We start from the raw sequence: 13,385 nt of genomic DNA, 5'->3' as shown, positions 1-13,385 counted from the left end.
AATTGCTATGGATTGTGAGTAGTTCTTTAGCCAAGGGTGTGGGGATGATGTAGTTGGAATTTGTTCATGATTTTGGTTTGGGATTCATGTTAATTATGATTAAAGTCTTTAAATTCTTGATTGTTCTTCGATCTTCTTGTAAAGTGCACATTGTTAGTTGATTGAGGGTGAATTTATGCTAAATGAAACGATAGTTGACATAGCTAAGTTCATTTGTATCGATTGACTTGATTGCACCTCCCAATATATGGTTCTAATGTGACAACATAGAGGCTATGTTAGGAGAAGCCAATTGACCCCGACTGGTGGCTAGATTAGATCCTTTATATCGATATTCATGCATGTTTAGTTCATAATCGGTTTGTTCCCATGTTATTGCATGTTCAAGTAAAACCTACATCTACTCATTCCCCTTGGTGCTCTCTTTATATTGTCTCTAGTTCATTTCACTCTTAGCTTTAATTTCTTAGATAATTTTGTTCTTCTTCCTGAGATAGCTTAATTGATTAGTAGTGATCGCGCTGTTTAGCTCCTCCCTTTGGTTCGACCCTTTGCTTACCTTATAATTGTATTTGGTTTGTTTAGGTTTTATAAATTTTATTTGACTAGGTATAGGCACTTGATGACGTGTTTATTCCATTGTCAAATTGGCGCCGTTGCCGGGGAGGGACGACTTCCATTGCTATTTCATTACTTTATTGAGATTATCTCATCTTTTATTTGCTAGTTTTTGCTACTCTTGTTACTTGTAAGTGCTCACTTTCTTCTTAGTTTTGTTGTATGAATAAAGAACGAACCCGCTCAAGGTCTTTGGTCCCCATCGATCCTGAGATCGAGAGGTCTTCTTCCTTGCTAATAAGAGAAGCGAGAGCAAGGAGTAGAAACTCCCATACTCCTACAAGAGAAGGAGTGAGAGAGGAAGAAGATACTCCACCTTCTTCACCCTCAAGTGAAGATGTAAGTAGTCCTTATTCTTCATCACGTTCAAAAATCAACCCTTTTTCAACCTTTTACTCTAAAAGTGTGCAACCCCCCAAAATTAGAGAGAATACACCTTTGGGTCATCTTGGGGCTCCCAAAGCCTTTAGAGCGCAAAGTGGAATTCTAGCTCCTACTACTCAAGCCAATAATTTTGAAATCAAGCACAATTTCATTGCCTTGATAGAGTGGAAACAATTACCTATGATCATGACACCTCTCAATTTGTATATGCATGTGAAATTCAACCCCCTCCCCAAGAACATGATGAAAATGTGGAATATGTTTATGCTATGAACTTTGCTCTTAGAATGGGGAACACAAGGAACATGAGGCCAAACTCCAATCAAATGGGGAATTGTAATCAAAGTAGAAACCATGGTTGGGACCAAAGTAGTGGTGTAGGCGTCGTTTAAAGTGTGCCTACATTAAGCATGGGTGAATATGCTTGGCACTCATAGGAAATGAGAATTGACGTATACGATTAGGAACAAATAACGTAGGGAGCCACCAACAAGTTTTTAAGGAACTTGTAAACCATTTAAGGATCATAATAAAAGGCAACCACGAATAATGGGACAACAATACACAAAAACGATTAACCCGTGAAGGTTACACCCCATTTATAATCCATGAGATTACTAAGTCCATATGGTTCGGAACCATGAAAGGAGGATCGAGGATGATGGTACGAAGTTAGTTAGGAGTGACATTCGCCCGTATTGGCCACTACTCGATTCTTATTAAGAAAAGTGATTCATGCAATCTCAAAGGCATACAAAAAAAGATTCAACTCGCTCTAAACTATTATTATGCTAAATTAGTTGAATATTAATGCAACAAATAATTCTAGAGTATTGTGATCATTTCGATTAAGTAACAAGATTAAAAAGGAACCTAAACCGGTCATCCAAATTATCTTATTAGGCTTGATTTTCAATTACGTATTTCGTTCTTTGACATAACCACATTACAAACCAATGGACCTTTGCTTTATTTTCACCTTAATTAGTTTTTGTGAAGACTTTTTGGGACTAGATTTGTATGTTTGGTTAATGAAAGTGAGAAAAAGAAGTAAAAACTGAAATTTTGGTACTTGTGTTTATCTTTGTTATGTTAGATAGTTAGAGCAAATGAGAAGAAAAGAAAGGAAAAGTGACGCAGGAAACCTAGGTCGTTGATTTCTAAGTATCCCCGGTCAAAACCAAATTTATAACCAAACCCAACCCTACGTATAGGGGTAGTCCGGGTCGAACCCAAGGGAATGCGGTATATGGTAAAGTCTCTAGTTAAGCTATTCCGAAGTCTTAAACAATAGGGTTGGTCTAAGCTAGCAAATCAACCCAATAAAAACTAACAAATAGAATTCGGTATCAAAGCACTAGGGATTTAGGATCCACATGCACTCACGATAAACTCCCTAATTTGTCGGGAATTTGATTAATCAAGCAATGCAAGGGAAAACGATATTTGCTATTAAAATCGCTTAAAGAGTTATTTCCTAGGGTCAAGCTAGATGTCTCTACAAATAACTTTAAAGGAAAATCGCAAAACAAGATCAATCAATAATAATGGCTTCCAAATCAATTTTTCGTGTCATTGGAAACTACTATGCAATCTAGCTTGATAATCAAGGTTAGCTACTCCTCTTCAAATCAAACACATGCACAAATTTCAGCAACAAATTTAATCACATCATCAAATCATTCAAAAACCCCAAATTAGCTATAGATTATCACCAATACATGCTTCACCACATCCCTAGCACAGGAACTACTCACTACACATTGTAAAATTGAAAAGCATAACAAAACTAATCATAAATTTTATCATCATCATTAAAATCCAAATATCAACAATCAAATCAAACAAACTTTAGAAATTCAGCAACATATCAAGAATCAAACATAAAATTGCGTTAAAGAGGAAAGAATTCTTACAAAACTTTAATCAATATCAAAGTGAATGAAGATCAAAATGTAGCAATCATCAATTACCAAGTTTCTCTCTCTAAAATCTAAGAAAAAAGTCTCAAAAATCTTGAGCTTCTTTCTCTAAAATTCCAATCAAAAATCTAATTCTAAGCTATTCTCTATTGATTCTTAAGTAATTCCCTCTCTAGAAATGAAGAAATTCTATATATAGTAAAACTAACAATGGAGAAGTTAGTTAGACGTCCAAAAAGAACACCAAAAGGCGCGACCTCTTCTCAATGTGCGACCGCAAAGAAATGGGTACGGAATAGGGGAAAGCAAGCTGCGCGGCCGCTCCTCTCTTCTGCGTGCCCGTGCCACCCTCGTGCGCGCCCGCGCTTCGGATCAGGGCAAGGCTTCCTCGTGCAGTCGTTGATGCTCCCGTGCGCTACACTTGGTACATGTTGGGGGAGGTAGTCTCCAAAGGTCTTCACGGTGGGTTCAACACCGATTTTGATGTCCACGCATCATGAGAGCGCGGCCTTGAAGACTTGACTTTTTCAATTCTTCACTTTTAAAAGCTTCAAAGGGAGAGTCTGGCTTGCATTTTGAGCTTTATATACCTCGAGAAAATGCCATTGAGTTCCTTGAGCATCACTAATCTCCTGAAATCAAAGGGAAGCAAACAAGTAAAGGAAAAAAAGGAAAAATAAACTAAGAAATGCAAGAAAATAGGAAAACAACTAAGGGAAACACAAACTAGAGAAATAACAAGTAAAACTAAAGAAAAAGCGATAAAAGAGATATAAAAGCAATCAAAATTCATCCTTAAAGAAGCTAAATGAGTGCCATAAATGACATTCATCAAACTCCCCCAACCTTAACTTTTGCTCGTCCTCGAGCAAAACAATAGCAAGTAGAAATCGGATAAAAGATTTATTTAAACAAGAAAAAGGGAAGGAAAAGATAAGAATGTACACCAAAACTCACTTTCATAGGAATCACGGTTGTTTTTAGCTACAACAAGCCCTTTAAACCTTAAAGTCGCTAATGAGGACGAGTGAGGTCTCGTAATGAAATATACGTAAGATATGCTAAGTATAGAGAACTAATGAAACACAATTCACCTTCATCTCAAACAATCTTACCACGTTCTCCCAACTAGCTTCAAATCCACCTCTAGTGAGCATCTCAATGATTCCTCGAAGGAACCGAAAAAGAAAGAGACTTAGGGCTACTCAACATCTTGACTATTGCACACCGCTCCATAGGCTTGACTCACATCTCCCTCCATCGACTTGTGACTCAACCACAAACGTCAAAAGATCTTGAGAAGGTTCGTAAAGTAAGGGCGAAAAGGGTGAAGGTAGGCTAAAATTTAAAATTTGGTGGTATACCTAAATTGTGAAGCAAAGGGTGATCAATCCTCAACACCATAATCAAGCAATCACCAAACAAAGACACCAACACCCCCAAGCTTATTCAAAGCCAAAATAACAAACATGTATACAAAAAGCATAAGAACGCTTCCCCCCCTAAGCTAAAATGAAGCATTGTTCTCAATGCTTAAAATACGGAGAACTATAGTTACATCAAAATATTTTTGAACTTTTTCATTTTTCACAATTTTTCACTTTTGCCAAAGCATTTGAATTTTCTTTGCTTTTTCTTATTTTCTTATTTTCAATTTTTTCACTTTATCTCATTGTTCTTGCCTCTTTTAACTATGGATGACTTTTTCAACTTGGCAGTTGCCTTTTATTCACAAGACATTTACAACACAAACTTGCATACATTAAAAGAACCAATATTCAGCTAATCCACCACAATCTCCAACAACAATGATCAATTGTTTCACGAAAACCAAGAATGGAAAAAGAATGAAACAAAAGGCTAAAAATCTAAAGATATAGCTTGAAAAGAAGGTTTATGGATCAAATGGTTAGCATGTAGGCAAATGAAAACCCAAAATAAAGAAATATAAAACTATCCTCGAAAAAGAAAAATCACCACCCCAAAAAGATGCCTTTGTCCTTCCTAAACGGCTCGGTCGCGATCTCGGGAGACAAGAATCATGTTCTAGATAAAGCATACAATAGTCAACGATCCATGTGCCGCTCATGCAAAATATGTAGAAGGCTTGAAAAGAATGAAACCTCACATGGTTGTAGCAATAACTCACTATTAGTTTCAAATTCACCAAAGGGAGCAACTCCAACTTTCCACAAACAATTAGAATCCGGCTTCAAGGTCCCAAAAGTTCTAAAGACACTACCTTAGCATACTTGATCCTAGAATCAACCAAAGATACTCTCAAATCGTGCACACCGATACCACATAGGAAACCATTCATTCAAAAGCAGAAGTTCGGATGATATTATGTCCAAAACATAAGCATAACATGAATAGAAAGCGCAAAGAAAGCCTCAAAATCATATTTTGTATTTTTGCATTTTAGAAAAGAATGAAAAAAAAGGAAAATAAAAAAGGAAAAGATAATGAAAATTGCAAAGATGCATGCACGTAATATAAATCCCAATCGTCATATAAGTGGTCATTCAACAACATCGCCAATGACCCCAAACACCTATGGTGTTACAAAGAAAACATCCTCGAACCGTTCAACTCTTCCTAAACTAATCATATTCTATGCAAACAATGAAAAAAAAGAAAGAAATTAGAGAAATAAGAAAGATCTCACTGGGTTATCTGAGCTAAGCAATGAAAAGCAGGGTAACGAAAATACCACCTCCATGAAGCTCCAATCAAGCATTAGCATGAAATGTCAAAACAAAGTGAGAGTGAAAAAGAGAAAAATGGAACTATATACAAAGAAAACAGTTAGTAACTTCAAAACAAAATAATAAGATAGCAAAATCAAAAATAAAAAGACAAAGTAACAAAATAAAAAAAAATCTATAAAAACAAACCAATTAAAATAACAAAATCAACTATATACCTAAACTACAATCATTTGGATCAAAGGGATTTGGATTCAAGGGTTTTGGATTTAGGGATTCAAGGGAGCAAAATCATCAACTCGTCATTAAAGAGCAATCATCATCAAAATCAACATCAAAAGAATCCCAACATGAAAAACATGATATACTCATGGAAAAAAACTCTCAGCAACATCAATCTTAGACCAAGACAAGCAATCACAAATCATCAAGGCATGGAAAATCAAGGACATCCAACAACAACAAAATTGGCCACCAAGACCCTTCCATAAGACTAATGTCCCCCAAAGCTAAACAAAAATACATCTCAACATCCCATCGATACAAAACAAAAGATCACATAATAAAAGGGATGGAGGTAAAAGCACAAAGAGGGGGAACTAGTTACCACTAGGCCCAGCATCATCATCATTATCCTCCCTATCATATGAGAAGCCGGATGGGGGACCATAAGGACCCCATCCCCAAGTGTAAATGGGTGGCCAACCATAGTGACCCCTAAAATTACCTCGTTGCCAAGGGGCCAAGGGAGCGAATTGCTCAGGTAACTCTAGTGGCAACGGATGGGTGGGATTGATATAGGGGTAGTTAGGATCACCCCTATAGTCGTTCCCACCGGGCACACGGTAATCATAGTTACCGTGCTCATCCGGAAAGGTGCAAGTCTCGGTGTTGGACCTTTGATGTCCTTGCCAATAAGGGTAGGTAGCCCTCCCATCATCTCCCAAAGATGGTACAGAACCGAGTTGATGAGGGAAATACGGGTAGTTAACCGCCGGGGTGATCTCCCCACGGTTAACACTCGCATCATAGAGTTGTTGTTGTTGGAGAAACAAACCTTGTTTCATTTCGGAGATGCCCCTCATTTGGTTGTAGATTGCCTTAAAGTCTTGATCATGCATCCCCTCCATTCGAACTTGCATGCCAGCCATTTGGGCACTCAAAGCTTCCATGTCGAGGTTGGAGAATTGATGTTTTTGATGTTTAGGTTAAGGCTCTTGTTGCTCTTGTTCATGTTGTTGTTTTTATTGTTGTTATTGTTGACATTGACGTTGATTTTGTTAGATTTGTTGCTCTTCATTGAGGATATCTTACATGTCTTCATCTTCACCAGGAATGCGGCTGCATAGGGGAACAAACCAAACATTTGGGACATGCTGATGAAGTGAGGTTAAAGAGGGGTTAGAAAGGTGGTTGAGGTAAAAATACCCTAGACACGTGGTCTAATCAGAGAAGGACACGTGTCTATCTTGGATGGGTCCAACCTGGACCACTCCTTGGCTGACACGTGTCAAGCCTCAGATAATAGCTAGAATTGCGTCTTTTGGGGCCCAATTCCAAAGAGCGCAGCAAAATCGCGTAGCCCATTAGGTCATCTTGACCTAATGAAGGACACTTTTCCTAATGCCCATGTAAATAGGGAAATTTCCGCAATTTTGGGGACACAATTCATTTATTACAAACCCTACATTCTCTCACATTAGAAAAAACACCTAATCTCGGAATCTGAGAAGATCTCACTTTTACCTTTTCCGCACCCTTTCATCTTCTACAACTAATACTGACTTGATCTTTGGAGGCGGAGCTCCTACCAACCGGAGTCTCCGTGTTTTATAGGTATAGATAGAGCCAGACCAGTCTTGGTGGAAGAGATGACCTAATGGGATGTGCCGTTTTGCAAACTCTACATTCCCAATGACATCTTTGCCTTTGAAGTGGAAGATATTCCAGGCATCAGGCCGTATCTCGCTGTCCACAAACTCGCTGTTGATCCTAAGAAGAAGCCCATCCGGCAAAAGAAAAGAAATCACGGCTAAGAGAGAACTCAGGCGGCAGCTACCGAGGTCAAAAAGCTGTTAGACGCTAGGTTCACTCGACCATGTAACTTCCCTGATTGGGTTGCAAACGTCGTGCTTGTAAAGAAGCCAAATGGTACCTGGCGTATGTGTGTAGATTACACTAACTTGAACAAGGCATGTCCAAAGGACAGTTACCCGCTTCCAAAGATCGACAGTTTGGTTGACTCTACAGCCGGGAATGCCTTGATAAGTTTTATGGATTCCTACTCAGGTTTCCACCAGATACCCCTGTGAAAAAAATATCAAGAGAAGACGGCTTTCGTCGCTGATCGGGAGTTATTTTGTTATACCGTGATGCCGTTTGGCTTGAAGAATGCGCTTGCTACTTTCCAACGGATGATTAATACTCTCCTCATTAATCAGATTGGGAGGAATGTAGAGGCATACATTGATTACATGATAGTCAAATCCAAGAACCTGACGAATCATCTTGCTGACCTGTGAGAAACCTTCACCACACTTAGGCGGCACAAAGTCATACTCAATCCCAAGAAGTGTGTCTTTGGTGTTGAGTCTGGGAAGTTTCTCGGATTTCTGATTGATCAAAGGGGGATAGAGGCCAACCTAGAGAAGATCCAGGTGGTGATAGACATGAAGTAACCCCATACTGTAAGAGAAGTTCAGAAACTAACTGGCTGTATGGCGGCTTTGGGGAGATTCCTCAGTCGGTCAGGTGACAAGTGCCTCTATTTCTTCCAGGCAATCAGAAAGAAGACAAGTTTTGAATGGGGGGATGATGCTAAGACGACCTTTTAAAAATTGAAAGAACATTTACACACTTTGCCAAGGCTTGTTAGCCCTCTGCCCAAAGAGATGCTTTCCATGTACTTAGTTGTCTCTGATCTTGCCCTCAACGCTGTTTGGTTTTATGTAACATGTACTAGCTCAAAAAAACTTAGATTAAAGGGAGATTAACAATAATTAGAGGATTCTAGGGCTAAGGAAATACCACTCAACTTCATCACAAATCACAAATAGCATGTAGCAAACAATGGTAAATTAAGGGGATAATATAGGGGAAGTCATCTAAAGCACCCAACTACTCTCTCAAGCTAGAGGGAATACTTGAATCATGAATACAACCTACTCTCGAGGTTACAAAGCACAAAACAAGTATTAAAGCATAATCACGACGACAAAAACATTCCCTTGACTTGAAATTCCTATTCTCATGGTACTTCAAGTCAACTAAGCATAAGGGAGCTAACTCAAGTTCATCTCTCGATCCTTCATTGAGAAAGCTTGGATAATAGTTCTAGCAATGGCCATATCCAAGAACTAAGAAATTAAACCACTTAAGCTCAACTAATTAACACCCAACAATTACCAAATTAACACATGTAACAAGCAATTAGTGACTACATTGAGGGTTTTACCTAAACCCTAGAAAATAAGACTACTCACAATCCATGGAGATTAAAACAATTAAGGTTTTCAAGCTACCCATGAACAAGATTCAAACTAAAGATTAAGCTAATTAACGATCTAAGCATATAAGAATTAAGCAAAATAATTAACAATCAAAGCAATTAAAATGGAAGAGAAGAGTAAGAAAAGTTACTAGAAGCTTCAACTTTGAATAATAATGGTGGAACTTGTCTTCTACAATGATTGAGATTGAAATTTCCAAGCTAATAATTAAAATCTAACTAATGATTTGAGAATATTTGTGTTTCTAAAATTACAAACTAAGAGAAAGCTATAAAAACTTGGATGCCCGTACCAAAGAACTAAGGGGAGTATTTATATGACCCCCAAATAAAAAGGACGGAGAAAACAAGAGTCGGGCTCGTTTGCAGGTCAGCACGGACGTGCCAGGCTCGGCACAGATGTGTAGCTTAAGCAGCACGGACGTGCCACCTAGTGCACGGCCGTGCAGTGCAAGTGAGAAGCCTAGATTTGGCCTAGGAAAGACACACGGACGTGCAGCCTTAAGCACGGCTGTGCTTGGGATCGTGTATGGACGTGCTGCACTCTTGCACGTCCGTGCAGGCTCTGGAAGAAACATTATACTTGCTGGAACACCCCTGCACGGATGTGCAGGATGTGGCACGGCCGTACAGGGTCTCTTAGGCCCTTTTCTTTACCTTTTCTTCGGTTTTGCTCCTATGTCTCGGCTTCTAACCTCGGCTTATCATCCATGTGCTCCAAAATGGTCGTCTTTGGACCTAAGAACTCAACAAAAACACTAAAAACCCGTGAAGCAAAGGATACACACAAAAATACTCGATAATAGAGTAAAAGTTAACCAAAACACCAATTTGTCAAGTAAACAAGGTTCAAAATCGCCCTAAAATCATATTGAATAACAAGTTATCATTATCTTGGCTGAGAGAGACATCATTCAGCTCCCGATCTATTTCTTTAGCCATGTACTCAGAAATGATGAACTAAAGTACCCCATGGTTGGAAAATTTGGCCTTAATCTTTTCATGGCCGTCAAGAAGTTGAAACCTTACTTCTTGGCACATCCGGTTGTGGTCTATATAGACCAACCTCTCTAGCGGCTAATGAAAACCTTGGAGTCATCCGGTAGGATGCTCAAATAGGCTATTGAAATAAAAATTCTTAAAATCACTTTCGAACCAAGAAAGGCAATGAAGGGTTAGGCGTTCGCCGACTTCATTGTCGAAATGACAAGGCCGGTTGCACCGGACAATATTGATTAGGTTTGGAAAGTGCATGTAGACGGGAGCTCTACCATGAACGGTTGTTGTGCAGGCATAATCTGACCGTCTCCTTAGGGGGACAAATATGAATATGCACTACGGTTCAAGTTCAAGGCCTCAAACAACGAGGCAGAATATTCTTATTCACAGTTTGTCGTAAGTAAATACCATGGTGACTATGAAAGCCACCCATCCGGCTATGATCAAATACCTTCAAACAGTGAAAGCTGAGGCTGTGACACTTGAAGAATTCCATCTAAGTCAAGTGCTCAGGTCTGAAAGCAATCAGGCGGATGCACTGTCAAAATTGGCATCCTCGGCCTCTTGTGATACGCCTCGGTCAGTCTTTCTAGGAAGTTATGGAAAGACGAATTATTACTGAAGATGAGCCCATTGGAGTACTTGACCGAAGCTCTACCTAGATGGATGGCATCCAGGCATACTTACAAGACGACACGCTGCCTGATTCATCGCACGAAGCGGCTGCAAACTTCGAGATAATAAACGGAGAACTCTTCAAAGCAGATTTCTTAAAACAACTGTTGAAGTGTGTTACCCCAGAAAAGGGTAGGAAGTTCTTGAAGAATTGCATGTCGGATACTTTGCCTCGCACATAGGCGGCAGATCTTTGGCTGTCAGGGCTAGGCGGCAGGGATATTTTTTGGCCCACTTTTCAGTCAGACGCCACGAAGATGGTCAAAAAATGTGACAAGTGTCAAAGGTTTGGCAAGCTCATCCATCAACCGCCCACCGACTTGACAGCAATCCATAGCCCAATCCCGTTTGCAAAATGAGGCTTGGACATCTTGGGTCTATATACGCCTACACCAAGCGAAAAACAGTACATTCTGGTGGATGTGGATTATTTCACCAAGTGGGTTGAGGCAGAGGCTGTTAATAATATCAAGACTAAGGATGCCATCTCTTTCATTTGGAAGAACATCATCACCCGATTCAGGGTGCCTCTATCTATGGTTTTTGACAACGGCCCTCAGTTTGAAACGCCTCAGCTCAAAACTTTGCTAGGAGATCAAGGGATCTCGCATTACTTTGCATTAGTCGGCCGACCCCAAGGAAATGGCCAAGCTAAAGCCTTCAATAAACTCATCTCAGACGACATTAAAAAGAAAATAGAAAGAGCTGGTGGTTTAGGGGCTGAAGAATTAATTCATGTCCTGTGGGCCATCTGGATAAAATAGAAAACCGGTGAAACCCCATTTCTCATGGTTTACGATGCTAAAGGCGTCTTGCCCATTGAGCATTATGAGACGACTCTTCAAGTCATGCTATACGATGAAGAGGTAAACTGGAAGGCCATGCTGCTAGCATTGGAATCACTCCCGGAACGCAAGGGTAATGCTGCCTTGCGTCATGAGATTTACCGTCTGAGAATGACCTGTGCCTACAACAAAAGAGAACACAAACGGCCTCTGAAATAAGGTGACTTTGTGTTACGGAAAATGGAAGCAACCGGTAGGGACAATGAGCAGGGAAAGTTAACCCCTAATTGGGAAGGTCCCTACAGAGTTTATATAGAAGTAAGTAACGGAACCTAACACCTGGAAACTCAAGACGGTAGGCGACTGCCAAGAACTTGAAATGTAGACAACTTAAAAAAGTACTAATTCTAGGAGTTGTAAATTTTTCTAAATGAAAATCCTATCAATGAAAAAGTTGCTTTTTGTTTTCAATACTATTATTTATTTCTTAATATACATGCATAATGTTTCAGGCACCACCTGTACAATGTACAGATGGTCAACTTTCATGTACTAGATTTTAACTAAGTTAAAAACTTAGTAACTAAACCAATGACCAAGAGACATGAGGCCAATGGCCGGATGATATTTTATTTTTTATATTCGTCTGCTCTAACATGAGTATGGCGTTGGGCGACACCTATCCTGGTGGAATCGTCGCAAAGAGTATCTCCCATATTGGGTAAAACCTTGCTCTACACACGCATATAGACGGCAAAGATTGAACGACCTAATTGGTCAACTCATAGCCGTCGATTGGAATCATAAAGTTTGAATCTTGTGATAGAAATTTCTTTTATCTTCATATTGGAAGATATAATTTTTCAAGGATTCACAAATTAAAGTTAGAATCTTTATTTGAATTTTATGTTCATAATTCCAACTCTTCTTTATTTTGTCAAAATCTCATGATTAATTTAAATCAATAAAATTAATAGTGAGTATTGCCCTTATTTATTTTGTTGCACCAAGTTGAACTAATTTTATTAAAGAATAGTTCTAGCGAATAATTTTGGTTGTGTGCACTTTGATGAATTTTATTTAAGTTGGACTTGGTATAATTTTTAATTTTTGCTCATTAAACTAATTCTAAAATTAATTTGGAATTAATTAGTTAAAGTCACGTAAAAATTCGAGTTTAATACCGAGAGTGTGGCACGTAAACCAAGGAACACTACCCTCGGCCAGCCGGACAGCTAAGCAGCCCACATGTGGCTACCAAGGGCTAGTGCGCGCCACACACTAGCAGCGTGGCTAGTGCGCCCTACCGCTGCAGCAGCACCAGCCAGGCAGCAACGTGCTGTGGATGTGCTGTGTACGTGCATGATGTTGCCTTAGTGCGAGCAGTGTGTGCGTGCTGCTGTGGGCAGGGAGGGGCAATGTGTGCGTTTTGGTGCGTTGCGAAGGGGGCAAGTAGCCTTGTGCGTGCTGCCTTGCACCTTGCAACCCGCAGAAAACGCTACTAGGCTTGGCCAAGCAAGTGCTGTGTGGGGTGCTGCGGGAGCACGCACCAAACCGCATTGCTCAAGGGGTTGCTAGGCACCCTTGACTAGCAATGGTGCACACCTAGCTAGTCTAGGTGCACGAACCACTTGCGTGTGGTTCGCTTCGTGTTTGCTATTTTTTCCGTTTTAATTATTCTAATTATTTTAATTATATTTGGCTTTTATTATTTTAATTAAATTTTGGAGGCTAGGCCTCGGTTTTGAGCGACATTGGCAAAATTTTATTTTGACAAAATTTTGGG

The sequence above is a fragment of the Chenopodium album genome, chromosome 13, assembly GCF_948465745.1.
Source record: "Chenopodium album chromosome 13, dcCheAlbu1.1, whole genome shotgun sequence".
In the NCBI taxonomy this organism is placed as follows: Eukaryota; Viridiplantae; Streptophyta; class Magnoliopsida; order Caryophyllales; family Amaranthaceae; genus Chenopodium; species Chenopodium album.
This window is presented reverse-complemented; position numbering follows the sequence as displayed.